The following is a 12,684-nucleotide window of genomic DNA, read 5'->3' as shown; positions in this document are numbered from 1 at the left end:
TTGGATATATAACGTTGGATCAATAAACACGATACATTTTTGGAATGGCGATCAGGAATTGGATTAATCTTTTTGCAGGACATCAGAGATGTGAGGTAAGGACTAGGGCTGCCGTTTTGTACATGTTGACTGCAAGCAACTCATTGAAAAGCGACGGGTGTATTAGACCCATAGCCATAATTTAAGATATATTTTAAGCACTCGCAAATATCCCCGTCCTCCCATTGATTAAAGCGCTGGCCATCTAGACCTAATTCAGTCATATAGCTCCGGCGCTGAATGAGTTAACACTTTCTGCGCTAATCACGTAATACTACGTGTTTGCTCACCAGCGGTTCAGTGGCAAACACGTACAATTACGTTTTTAGATCCTTTGATCTTTTTCCTCTGATCCCCGTTCTAAATCATCATCTGAGTCATTCTATCCATCCTTGGGTTGTTTGTATATGTTAGAATTGCAATGCTGATCGAATATCACCAGGTGGCAGTATCGTCTGTGTCTGAACTGGAATTGCATTGGCGTGGATACACGTCTTCCTTATTTTATTAGATAAAACATGTTGACAAAGTTTTACTTTGCAATTGAAAAAAGGTAATAAATCGCAATATATTGCAATATTAATATCGCAATACTCAGCATATCGCAATATATTTAGTATCACAATACTATCGTATCTTCTATTTTTTACTTGCTATACTTATTTTATTTTATACTTGTAATATGTAAGGGATAATGTATAGCTACGAGGTCATTGTCGCAAAATAATTGACAGACTCAGAGTTTAAAATACCGAGCCACCTCAGCGAGGTGTTTTAAACGTCAGTGAAGGTCAATTATTTTGCGACAATGATCGAGTATAGCTATACATTATCCCGCTTATTACATGGCTAACTTACTAACAATATACCTAATTAATTTTACATAGACTCGCAACACTGGTTCTGGCTCCGCTCGTTGCTCCGCCCTGTCATCGCCGGCAGCTTCCTCGGCAGCCGTCAGTGTCTGATTGCACTGATGTCAGTGGGCTTGATTGCGAACAGCTGCGCACAGCGGTCATTATTGTTCCACAGAGGTCCGTTATCGGGTAATATCGGACCTCTGACGCGCGCTATTGACTAATCACAAGCAAGCATTTCGGCGAATGTGAAAACGCCATGTAATAAGTACATGTTATATACCTTTGATTTGGGGGTTCAGGGAATCAACCAGAACGATTCGGGCTTATTGCACATAACGTGTTATTTCACGATCTATGAAAAAATACTGGATTATCTTGGAAATGCGCTATGTTTAGCGTGTAATAAACTACAAACTACAGTGTGTAGAAACAAACAATTATTTTCATGTTGCACTGCAAGTAGTGTCTGTCAAATGAGCCACACCATTGTCTCCACAGCTATAATACAGAACACAGCTTCGCAAACAGTGAAACACTGCGGAAACAACTATTTTAAGCTGGCCATCTAGCGGTAGAGATTGATAAAACAGCTGGCGCAGAAAGTGTTAACAGGAGCTAAAGCTGCACCAACCTCTTCAGGGCTGTACGCTAAGCTTTTTCACTAGGGGCACACTTGCCCCTAAATGAGAAATTTAGGGGCAAAAAATATTTTTTAGGGGCAAATTTTTTAATAACAATTTTACCATTATTAAAAAAAATATGTTCCTCCTGCCTCATTACTGTGGTCCTTTTATTTAACATTTAAGTGCGTTTGTTTTCAGGTTTGTATCTTTTATAATGAACCAACTGAGTGTGTAAATCACTAATAGAACAAAAACAACAAACTGTGTGTGTGTGTGCGCGCGCTTGTGTAGTGCTCCTTGAATGAGATCATCACAACACACACACACCATTAATCAGGAGGAGAAGAAACTCTGCATACATTTGTTTCACAATGAAAAGTGCTTTAGAAATCAAATGAATTATTATTATTGTAAATAACCTCATGAAAGGTTTATTATTTGTATGGGTAATTACCTGCTTCATATTTGTGATGTTACTGGTTTCAGTGTGTGCCTAAAGTGATCAATGTGTTGGGCCGTTTATAGAGATCTATGCCAATTAATGTTTATGTATATCCGGGACTTTTTTTTTATAAGAATTGAGAGGTATTTGTATATATGACCTTTATTTTGAAAACGCAACCTTATTTACATTTGCGCTTTTGACAGTGAAATGTTCAGTCCAACTTAGCTCGAAGGAAAGACTAATAAAAAAGGTTTAATTGACCCGTATGAGGCTCTTACGGTAGGACTTTGATTGTTTATAGAAGTGGAATGTAATACTATGCAAAACGAGAAATAAACAGTGATTTTACCAGCAGTCATTTCATTTCATATACGGGGAACCGACAATTATTAGTATTATATTATTTGCATATCGTCTCATTATTAGATAGGTTGATACTTTATTGATCCGCGGTGTCAATTTAAGTAGACAGTATTTCACGTCCTAATAGTGGGGTACTCACGTAATGCATGGCTGATCCTGAACGTTAGAAGTTTCCGTGTCCCCGTCAATCAATCATCACATCATCACGTCAATCATCATCATCTTATCATCTCTCCACATCGGACGTGGTTGTCATAAAATTGACTGATATCCATTATCCACTCCGTTGTTCTTGCGGAGCAAGAGCCATATTATTATTTAAAGGAAGCGGCTACATTCAGTTTCGTTTCGCTAGGAATTATGGGATTTGGTGTTGGATGTATAGACTACGCAGATAGGGACATGGTCTTTAATCGCACGATAGACTACAAGTTCCAAGTATATAGCGTGACCCAGATTCACTCCGCGCAAATCTTTTTTTTCACTCAGGCTATCGGTGATCGCAGTAAGTTCATTCATTGCCGACAGATTCTTTCATAGCACCACGAGCTCGCGTGAGTGGCGTCATCACACGCCTTGGATAATTTAGGAGTGAAATACGAATGCAAGGCTTGAAAGCACTACTCGCAAGCCCGCCCCCAGATAATATTTACCAATCGCAACGGCCAATTAAAGGGGCAATTCGCGATCATATCATCGCAGCGTACAGGCCTGCTCTTAACAAACAAGTGGCCATTTTAGTTTTCATTTTTGAGGACTGCTTACTTTTTTGCAAACAAATACTAGTGATGAACCGATGTGAAAATTGTGGCCGATACCGATAACCGATATTAATATTGCTGTTCTGGCCGATACCGATATTTACCGATGTCTCTGTATAGAAAATACTTTTTTATGATAATCAAATAAAGAGCCATTTTCCAAAACGCATAATCTTTTTTACTTTTGTAACTTATTTTCAGAAATGACGATATTTTGAAACTATTTAAGGCCAAAACATATAAAAAAAAATGAATTAAAAAATATATATATATCTGCCCATATCGGCCCTATCTTGATATCGGACCGATACCGATGTGTAAAAAAACGGCCATATCGGCCGATATTATATCGGCGGCCGATATATCGTGCATCACTACAAAATACTATACTCAGGGAGCGAAATTAACTTTTTGACTCACCGGCCAGTGGTGGGTAGATGGGAAGAGTCTACCCGCCAAGCATATTTCTTACCTGCCAACATTTTTTTGATTAAAAAAATATATATATATATTTTATATAATTTTTTTTTTTAAATAAAATATATATTATATAATCATACTTGTAGTTGTATTATCTGCGAGACATCGCCACCACGCAATAAGTCAAAATGCTTGCTATCTGCAAACAGCTCCACTGTCTGTGTGTATACTTGAGTAGCCTCCAGCTCCAGCAAGGATTCTCCGGCCCTGCAGCTAGACCCTATATTCAGCTAGACCCTACATTCAGCATGCAAGGATTCTCCGGCGATGCAGCTGGACCTATTTATAACGTTACCGTTCTTTTGTCAAATCACATTCAACATGCCCTCAGCTAGAATACGCATTCAATCAATGTTATAAGACATTGATATCAGGAGCTATCTGTAGCTACTGCTAGCCCGGTAGATAACGTTAAGACCATTTAGTTTACTGGGACATATGGATCAACGTGAGCTAGCTAAGCTAGCTAACGAGGGACCGGAGGTATTATTATGCACTTGAGTAGACTATTGCTGGAGCATTTGTTGATATCAGCAGCTATCAGTAGCTAGCCAGCTAGATACCGTTAGACAGTGCCTCGTCATGTATTAAACTAAAAGTGAATAGTTGACTGGGTCATTGTTTAAACAGTAACGGTAGCTCTTGGAGGTCCGATATAGACTCACTAGAGCAGATGGAAGTAAACAAGCCAAATGATAGCTTCTGATTGGTCATTTGCTTTTTTTCTCATGAAACCAGTCGCGTCACTCTACTGTGATTGGACCTAGTGCGATGTGGGACTTGTAGTTTTTTTAACGATCTCGCGGCGGAGAAAAAAAAGACGAGCGGCTATAATCTGTACTCGCACAAGAGTATCGTTATGAAGTTATGAACTACACGTCTACACGCCACACGGCGGGCAGCCCTCTAAGTGTCATGCGCCAAAGGCGGCGGGCTTTAGTTTCGGTCCCTGACTATACTTAATACTTATAGCACATGCATGAGCCTGGTCTCTCTTGAAATATGACATTCTGAAGTTTCTGATGCAATAAAGAAAATTTACTTTTAGTTTGAATGAAATAGACTAGAGTTACATAGGTCGGAACTTCAGTTGTAGAAAAACTTGTTACTCACGTTTTTCTGTAGTAGTTGGTAGTCCAGAAGTAGTATTTCCCAAAAAAGTGGTATGGCTGAAAAAATACCCTGGCTCCATAGCCCGCAGTCTTGTGTAGTACATGTCCACATTTCATAGAAATTCGTTCAGAAATGAGTGATTAGAAGCGGTTTTGGTAAAAAGTGAGAGAGCTCGGAAAACGATTTTCTCAGACTTCAATGCATTCGACGGAGAATTCTTTTCCTGTTTTGGCTTGTGACTTTTTACCTAGATCCCTTATTCGCTCATTCCCACCTGGGATACCATTGAAAAGCCCTACTCATTGCTTACAACTAGGGGTGTAACGGTACGCGAATACGTACTGTACCGCCTCAATGTGGTCCTCCGGTACAGTATGCGCTGTGCACCGAACGATTGCAATGGTACGGAACCTTTTTTTGCGGAACTTAAATCCCCCCGGCCCTAATATAACGTGCACAACTAACCGGATGTTGTTTGTTCATCTCACGCAGCGCGCAGCTACACTGAACGATAGCTGTAATTCAGCATAGCATATTAGCCTTAGTATGGCGAGTCAATACTAACTGACAAGCCAGAGCTAGAAGATGCTCCCACAACATTCAAGTCTCCTGTTTGGGATCATTTCGGATTCCCAGTTAACCACAGTAATGGACAAAGACGGGTGGATCGCACTAAAGCTACGTGCCGGCTAGCCCCTTTCGTGACTGTGGGGCCTTTCTCACTCAGCTATTGGGATCGAATCACCGCCCCGGGGCACGGGGGGAGTGTTCTCACTCAGACGGGCACACCCCTTTTGGGATCGAACCGGCGCTGATTCGTTTTACCCCCCGCTGAACCTGGGCCAGTTGGATTAGGTGGTTTCGGATGCGGGCCAGTGGGAGCGGTGGGCGTGACACACACAACGTCATTACTGTCATGCTTGCTTGAATTTTGGGAAGATAAAACCACACAGCAACAACTGGAGAATACCCACAAAAACGATATTTATGGGCAATTTGAGAGTTCAGACCTCAACCAAAAACAAGCATGTGGAACCTCACAGCTCAGTGGATGAAAACATGAAGCCACGTTACAAAGCACAGCACTTCTGGCGCGCATTAGGCCTGGCAATTTTTGTTTGCCATGCTATTTCTATACATTGGTTTTAGGGCTGGGCGATATGACCAAAAACGTTATCGCGATAAAATTATAAAATTATTTTCATATAATTCGATATCGATAATTATCGTCGATATAATGTCCGTCAAGTTTAATTGACTTCTTATGCTGCTGCGATTGTCTCAAGTCGAGTTGATGTCGTCATCAGTCCGCGCACGTTACGTTAGTAGTTAGCCGACAAGCGGAGTATCTCATGACAATAAATATGACACTAAAATACTCTCTTCCGCCACAATATATTGAAACGAACTGTATACCTCACACTACTATAAACGTGGCCTCAGAATTCAAAACACACACATACTCGGCACGTAAATATATAAAACATCGGCGTGCAAGCTAATTAGCCTAGCAAGCCTGTAGTATCTAAGCGGAGTATTCCATGACAATGTGCTAAATATTACACTAAAATACTCTCTTCCGCCACAATATATTGAAACGACGTCCACTGTATACCCCCACTACTATAAACGTGGCCTCAGAATTCACGTCACACACATACTCGGCACGTAAATATATAAAACATCGGCGTGCAAGCTAATTAGCCTAGCAAGCCTGGTTGTTGAGTGAGTCCTACCTCCTTCCGGGTATACTTCGCTCTCGGCCATCTCCTTCACTGATTGGTTGTTAGCTGTTGTGCGTAAACACGTCATCACGTAACGTTGGTTGTTGTCAGTGAGTGTGGTGAGCCGAGGCTGAACGGAGCCAAGCTTGGAAAATCGATATATCGAAACTTTGCGACCACGTTTCATGTTTATTTCGAGGAAATAATTTATCGCGATAGTTATCGTTTTATCGCCCAGCCCTAATTGGTTTCTTGTTTGAATGCATTTATTTCTATTAGACCAGTGGTGCCCAACCAGTTGGCCGTGGTCGACCAGTAGATCAATGACATGTAATATAATTGCCACGAGCGATGGGATAATGTTAGCTGCTGGACAGGCTAAGCTAACTAGCGTTAGCCGTTAGCTTAGCGTTAGCCATTGCTGTATACTATACTTTCTTGTTCGAATGCATTTATTTCTATTAGACCAGTGGTGCCCAACCAGTCGGCCGTGGTCGACCAGTAGATCAATGACATTCAATATAATCGATGCAGCAATGTTTACTAGTAAAAGGCTAAGCTAACTAGCGTTAGCCGTTAGCTTAGCGTTATCGTTAACCCTGCAAAACGCTCAAAAGCGGACTCTACAACACCATCCATTCGTGATAAAATGGGGTGGGTTATATTGACAAGGCTTGACAACAGAGGTTCAAATATAACTTCATATTTATTGGTTATTTGTTCATTTTATATCAGCATCCAGTCTCCGCCGTCGTGTTAAGACACTTCCTGTTTACATTTTCGAACGTGACATCATCGCCTACGGCAAGCGTAAACGCTCAAAAGGCAAACCGTAAACAGAACCCGGAGCGAACCAAGACTGCAGTGTGTACACAAACTAGAGGGGGGGGGGGGAGTTCGCATCAGATCTCGGAATGGACTAGAACGAAATGGAATGGAACCGAATAGGTGAGTGAGAAAGGGCCCTGTGATGCACACTTGTGATGCAAGCCTTGCATCAGTCACGAAAGGGGCTACGTGCCGGCATTGTTCAACTTTATTGCGAACTTTATCACGCATTTGAAATGGCATCACCCGAATGTGAATATCACTGGTACACGGAAGAAGCAAACCCAGCTCCCTGTGGCATTCAAGCAGCATCTCGCTATTAATTCAGACCGGGCCAAAGCAATAACAAATGCCATATGTGTGTTTATAGCAGCAGATCTGCGACCATACTCCGTTGTCGAGAACACTGGGTTTAAGCACATGGAGCATAGAGAGTAATAGAGCCCCGCTACCTAGTTCCCTCTCGTCCGTATTTCAGCCAGCAAGTCATACCATTACCACCAGCTCTGTATAAACAAGCACACGCTACAGTTGTCCAAGGCATCTGCTATATAATAATCTTCAGATTTACTTTAAGTGATATTAGTAGGTTACAGCAGTAAGCATTAGTTTGCTCAATAAATTATGGCCAATTCGTTTTATATTGTTTAATACAGTTAAATAATAATAATAATAATAATAAATAGATCAATGAAAAGCAGGGCGGTCAGGTGGCGTAACGGAGATTGCGTTCGTCACCAAACCCCGGAGCGGCTAGATTCGCCTGTTCGAATCCAGCTCACAGCTCCGGGGTTGTCACCAGCTTGGCTGGCCGTTCACACTAATACAATTGGCAGTATTAGAGGGTGGGAGAAGCTGGCGGGGTGGGTCCGGGTCGTTGTAAACAGCGACTCCTACAGTTCGGTCGGGGCGCCTGCTAAGCGCGGATAGGACTTGAGTAGGATAGTGTGATCCTTCCACACGCTACGCCCTCTCAATGAGAATCCGCGCTGCCAGGTGAAAAGAAGCAGTTGATTGGCTGGACGTGTGTCAGAGGAAGCACGTGATAGCCTCCACTCTCCCAGACCGACTGTGGGGGGTAAGTGCGCAGCGACCAGGAAGGGGATTGGGAATTGGCATAACGACTAACATTGGGATGGGAGAAAAATGGAGGGGGAAAAAGATTAAAAAAAAAAAAAATTAAAAGCAATCTCCCCCCCTCCCCCACTGTACCGAAAATAATACCGAACCGTGACTTCAAAACTGAGGTACGTACCGAACCGTGGATTTTGTGTACCGTTACACCCCTACTTACAACCCTGTCCAATCATTTCCGAGATCGCCAAATGATTGACGGAGGTAGAGGCTTGAGAGTCGGGAGTGGTATTTGAAAAAAGAAAAAAAAGTCTGCAGTCTAGCTTAACCTATATAGAACACAAGTGTACTGTACATCTATAGGTTGACATGTCTAGCTTAACCTATATAGAACACAAGTGTACTGTACATCTATAGGTTGACATGTCTAGCTTAACCTATATAGGACACAAGTGTACTGTACATCTATAGGTTGACGTGTCTAGTTTAACCTATATAGGACACAAGTGTACTGTACATCTATAGGTTGACGTGTCTAGTTTAACCTATATAGGACACAAGTGTACTGTACATCTATAGGTTGACATGTCTAGCTTAACCTATATAGGACACAAGTGTAGTACATCTATACTGTAGGTTGACATGTCTAGCTTAACAAATAGGACATGAGAACTAGGCTAACTGCTGAGTGAATCATTATGATGAGAGCTCACACCTCCAACTCTCCGGTCACATGAAACGTATAATGTTCATGCGTGTGTCGTCCGTCCGTCCATCCGCTCATGGTTGTCTGTGCTTGTTTTTGTGTGTCCTTTTGTCCAGCTGCATGCGTGTCCTCTGGCTTGTGCTTTTTGAAGCTTGGCACACACACACACACACACACACACCACACACACATATATATATACTGTATGGCTATATAAAATGTCTATTATATATACACACACACACGCACGCACACACACACACACACACACACACACACACCTCTCTCTCATGTGGAGGCATGCCAAACTCAAATGACACAGCTCTGTGTCTGCACAAACACACGCACAAACTGGAAACTGTTCTTTGACAGAGACATGTGATGCAGACTTAGCGTGTATCAGCACTGTTTGATGTGTTGGCTGGCTGACTGTGACATGTAGTTTAAACTAAAGGCCCACTGAAACGGTCTCTTCAGGCAGTAGCCTACTTTGTATTTCTGTAAGACTAGTCAAGGGGCTCAGATTGCCGGTTAGCCGTGTTGTTTTTTTCTTTTACTTAACGTGGTTCCAAGTGGTTTGCAATGTCCACAATCTGCCCATTTCACATTCTAATTCTCTCTCTCTCGATCTCTCTCTCTCAACACAACGATCTCTCTCTCTTTCAACACGACGATCTCTCGCTCAACACGACGATCTCTCTCAACACGACGATCTCTCTCAACAACACGACGATCTCTCTCTCAACACACGACGATCTCTCTCTCTCTCAACACAACGATCTCTAACACTGTTAGGTATAAACCGTATACGGTATAAACAGTATGAATTTGCGCTACGGTATGGATTTTGACTACCTTCATACCTTGTTGTGACCGGTAGACTACAGCAGCTAAGTCACAGCAGTAGCAATGACGTTAACGTTACTTGACGATTCACTCTATGTTTGCAGTAGTCGTTGCATAGTGTTTAATTGTACTGAGTTTTTCTCCACTTGTTCACAGACCTTGCCATATAGTTTGGGCATTTCAATTTGGCTAAGGAGGCTGAGAGGAGACTTGCTTTAGCACAGCAACGGGCTAACGTTAGCCGCTAAGCTAACTCACGTTAGCTACTAAGCTAACGTTCTAACGTGACTGTGGCACCAGTTCCATTAGTGAGGAAAGGGGGGGGGGGGGGTGGTATATTGAAGAGGCTTGACAACAGAGGTTCAAAGATAACTTCACATTTATTTGGCTATTCGTTTCTTTATATCGCTTTATCCATCGGGCTGCTCCCGTTTCCAACTCTGTGTTGACAATCCTGGTGTGACATTATCACCTACGGCATCTTTAGGAAGCTCAAACCTCAAACTCAAACCTATTACATCACGCTCTCTCTCTCTCTCTCTCTCTCTCTCTCTCTCTCTCTCTCTCTCTCTCTCTCTACGTTGTCAAACATGTACACTAAAGTTAAGTTATGTTGGAGTTGTATTGTGTTTGAGTTGTTTGAGGGAAAGAAACCTCCTGTCCTGCTGTAGTTTTTATTTTCACTTTGTGCCGCTTGATTTGATTGTATTTCATGAAAAAAGTGTTTTTCAGGAGATGGAAGTAACTTGAGAAAAGGTTTTGCATTTTTCTATTGCAGTTTTGCACAATAAATGTTCCTTAAAATACCTCTGTACTATGTGAAATATGTCCTAGTAATACAAGAGTACAACTAATAGTAATAGCTAGGGGTGGGGGAAAAATCGATACGTAGTAGTAGCGTGATACTTTGCGTGGCGATACTGTATCGTCGCCAAGTATCGATATTTAATTATTCATAAACATTTTTTTCTTTTTTATAAGGAAGTTGCATTGTTCATTTCAATACCTGTAATAGTACAGTAGTCCACACACACACACACACACACACACACACACACACACACACACACACACACACACACATGTGCATTCAGTTAAGTTGGAATATGACTGTAATACAAACAGTTCAGTTTGTCAGGTACATGCAACACAGATTACAGTGTTTACATCTGTCTGCTTGAGAAAATACCATGTTCTGCAATAAAAATGATTGAAGTGAGATGAACAGACTGAACTTTATTTTATTAGATAAAACATGTTGACAGTTTTACTTTGCAGTAAAAAAAATCTGGTCTGACAAACTCTTCTCGGTCTCACTTTCTCTCTCATTTAGTAGTAGGCGGGCCTATGTATAAAAATATACAATTATATGAAAAAGTACACTTCTTCAAACGGGTGTGTGTTACAGTACTTTCTGTGATACATACATATCTCAAATGTTATTAGAAATACTATTACCCTCATGTGACCTCTTTCTTTCTTTTGCTCTTTCTCTTCCACCCCTCTCTCTGTCTCCCTCTCTCTTTTGCACTCTTTCTCCCCCTGCCCCCCCCCCCCCCCCCTCTCCCTCTCTTGTTTTCTCTCCAGGTCCCTCCAGTTATCAGTCAGCTTCACAGGCCTGACCAGAGGTGAGAGACTGTGTGTGTGTCTTGTGTCTACATACAAGCCAACTTGTGTTTGTGTCTGTAATCAATTATGTATGTATGTTTCTTTGTTTGTCTGTGTCCAGGCCTGTCTAGTAGTGCTGACATGTGTGTCTATGTTTCGGTGTACAAGCCTTTGTTTGTGTTTGTGTCTCTTGTTTGTTGCATATCTGCATTCAATCATTCAAACTTGTGTGTCTGTGGCTGGATACTGTATGGGCTCTATGCTAACCTTTTTACCAAGGCAAAGTAAAATATATTGTTGGTTTCCTGTTGGTTGTCAGTTTGGCCATGGGTAGGTAGGGAATTTATTTTATTTTATTTTTTTATTTTATTCTTTCCCACGGTGTTGGTGGGAATTTCTTTATTTAATTAAAATGTTCACAACAACATGGATGCATGTACTCTGCCAGCATGTTTAATATCCATAATACTAAATGTTTGACTAAGATTTCTATGAAACTTTATTCTTTAAAAAAAAAAAAAAAAAAAAAAATCCGATTTTTTTTTTTTTTTTTTTTTTTTTTTTTAAACTCATAAAATGTATTGGGTCGCACCTAAATCGACAGGGTCGGTCGGCAACCGGAAACCAACTATTAATTTTGTTAGGCCCAAGGAGCACATGTCAAGTCAAGTTAGTTTTATTTATATAGCACATTTACAAATGACTAACAGCCAAACCAAAGTGCTTTACTACAACATGATAAAAACGCATACAATGCAATAAAATACACTAAAATTACGGAAAAAGTACAGTACATATAAGAAAGAAAAGGCAAAGTGCAATATAAAAAGAGACAGGAAAATTGGATAAAGTCCAGAGTGACAGCGGACGTCATCTGTAAATGCCAGGCTAGCTCTGGTCAAAGGCCAGGGAGAAGAGGTGTGTTTTGAGCAAGGATTTAAAAACCTCTAGGCTCTGGGCAGATCTTATGTGGGGGAGGCTGTTCCAGAGCCGGGGGGCCAGCAGCAGCAAAGGCTCTATCTCCCCTGGTTTTAAGCCTGGTCCTAGGCACCTCCAGCAGCAGCAGCAAAGGCTCTATCTCCCCTGGTTTTAAGCCTGGTCCTAGGCACCTCCAGCAGCAGCAGCAAAGGCTCTATCTCCCCTAGTTTTGAGCCTGGTCCTAGGCACCTCCAGCAGCAGCTGGTCAGCAGACCTTAGGGCTCTGGATGGGGTGT

General features: G+C 41.7%; 1 protein-coding gene across 3 annotated transcripts in view; it reads left to right on the top strand.

The window, feature by feature from the left end:
• The window catches only part of LOC311241822 (protein PHTF2), a 175,724-nt gene that overhangs the window by 13,099 nt on the left and 149,941 nt on the right, over positions 1-12,684 (top strand). For all 3 annotated transcript variants that reach the window (XM_084330741.1, XM_084330740.1, XM_084330739.1), the window contains exon 2: positions 11,450-11,490. The gene's annotated coding sequence lies outside the window, so the exon portion shown is untranslated. The remainder of the gene's footprint in view (positions 1-11,449; positions 11,491-12,684) is intronic.

The sequence above is a fragment of the Notolepis coatsorum genome, assembly GCF_963971535.1.
Source record: "Notolepis coatsorum genome assembly, chromosome: 15".
Classification (NCBI taxonomy): domain Eukaryota; kingdom Metazoa; phylum Chordata; class Actinopteri; order Aulopiformes; family Paralepididae; genus Notolepis; species Notolepis coatsorum.
The sequence above is the reverse complement of the archived record's forward strand: the minus strand, read 5'-3'. Positions and strand labels throughout refer to the sequence as shown.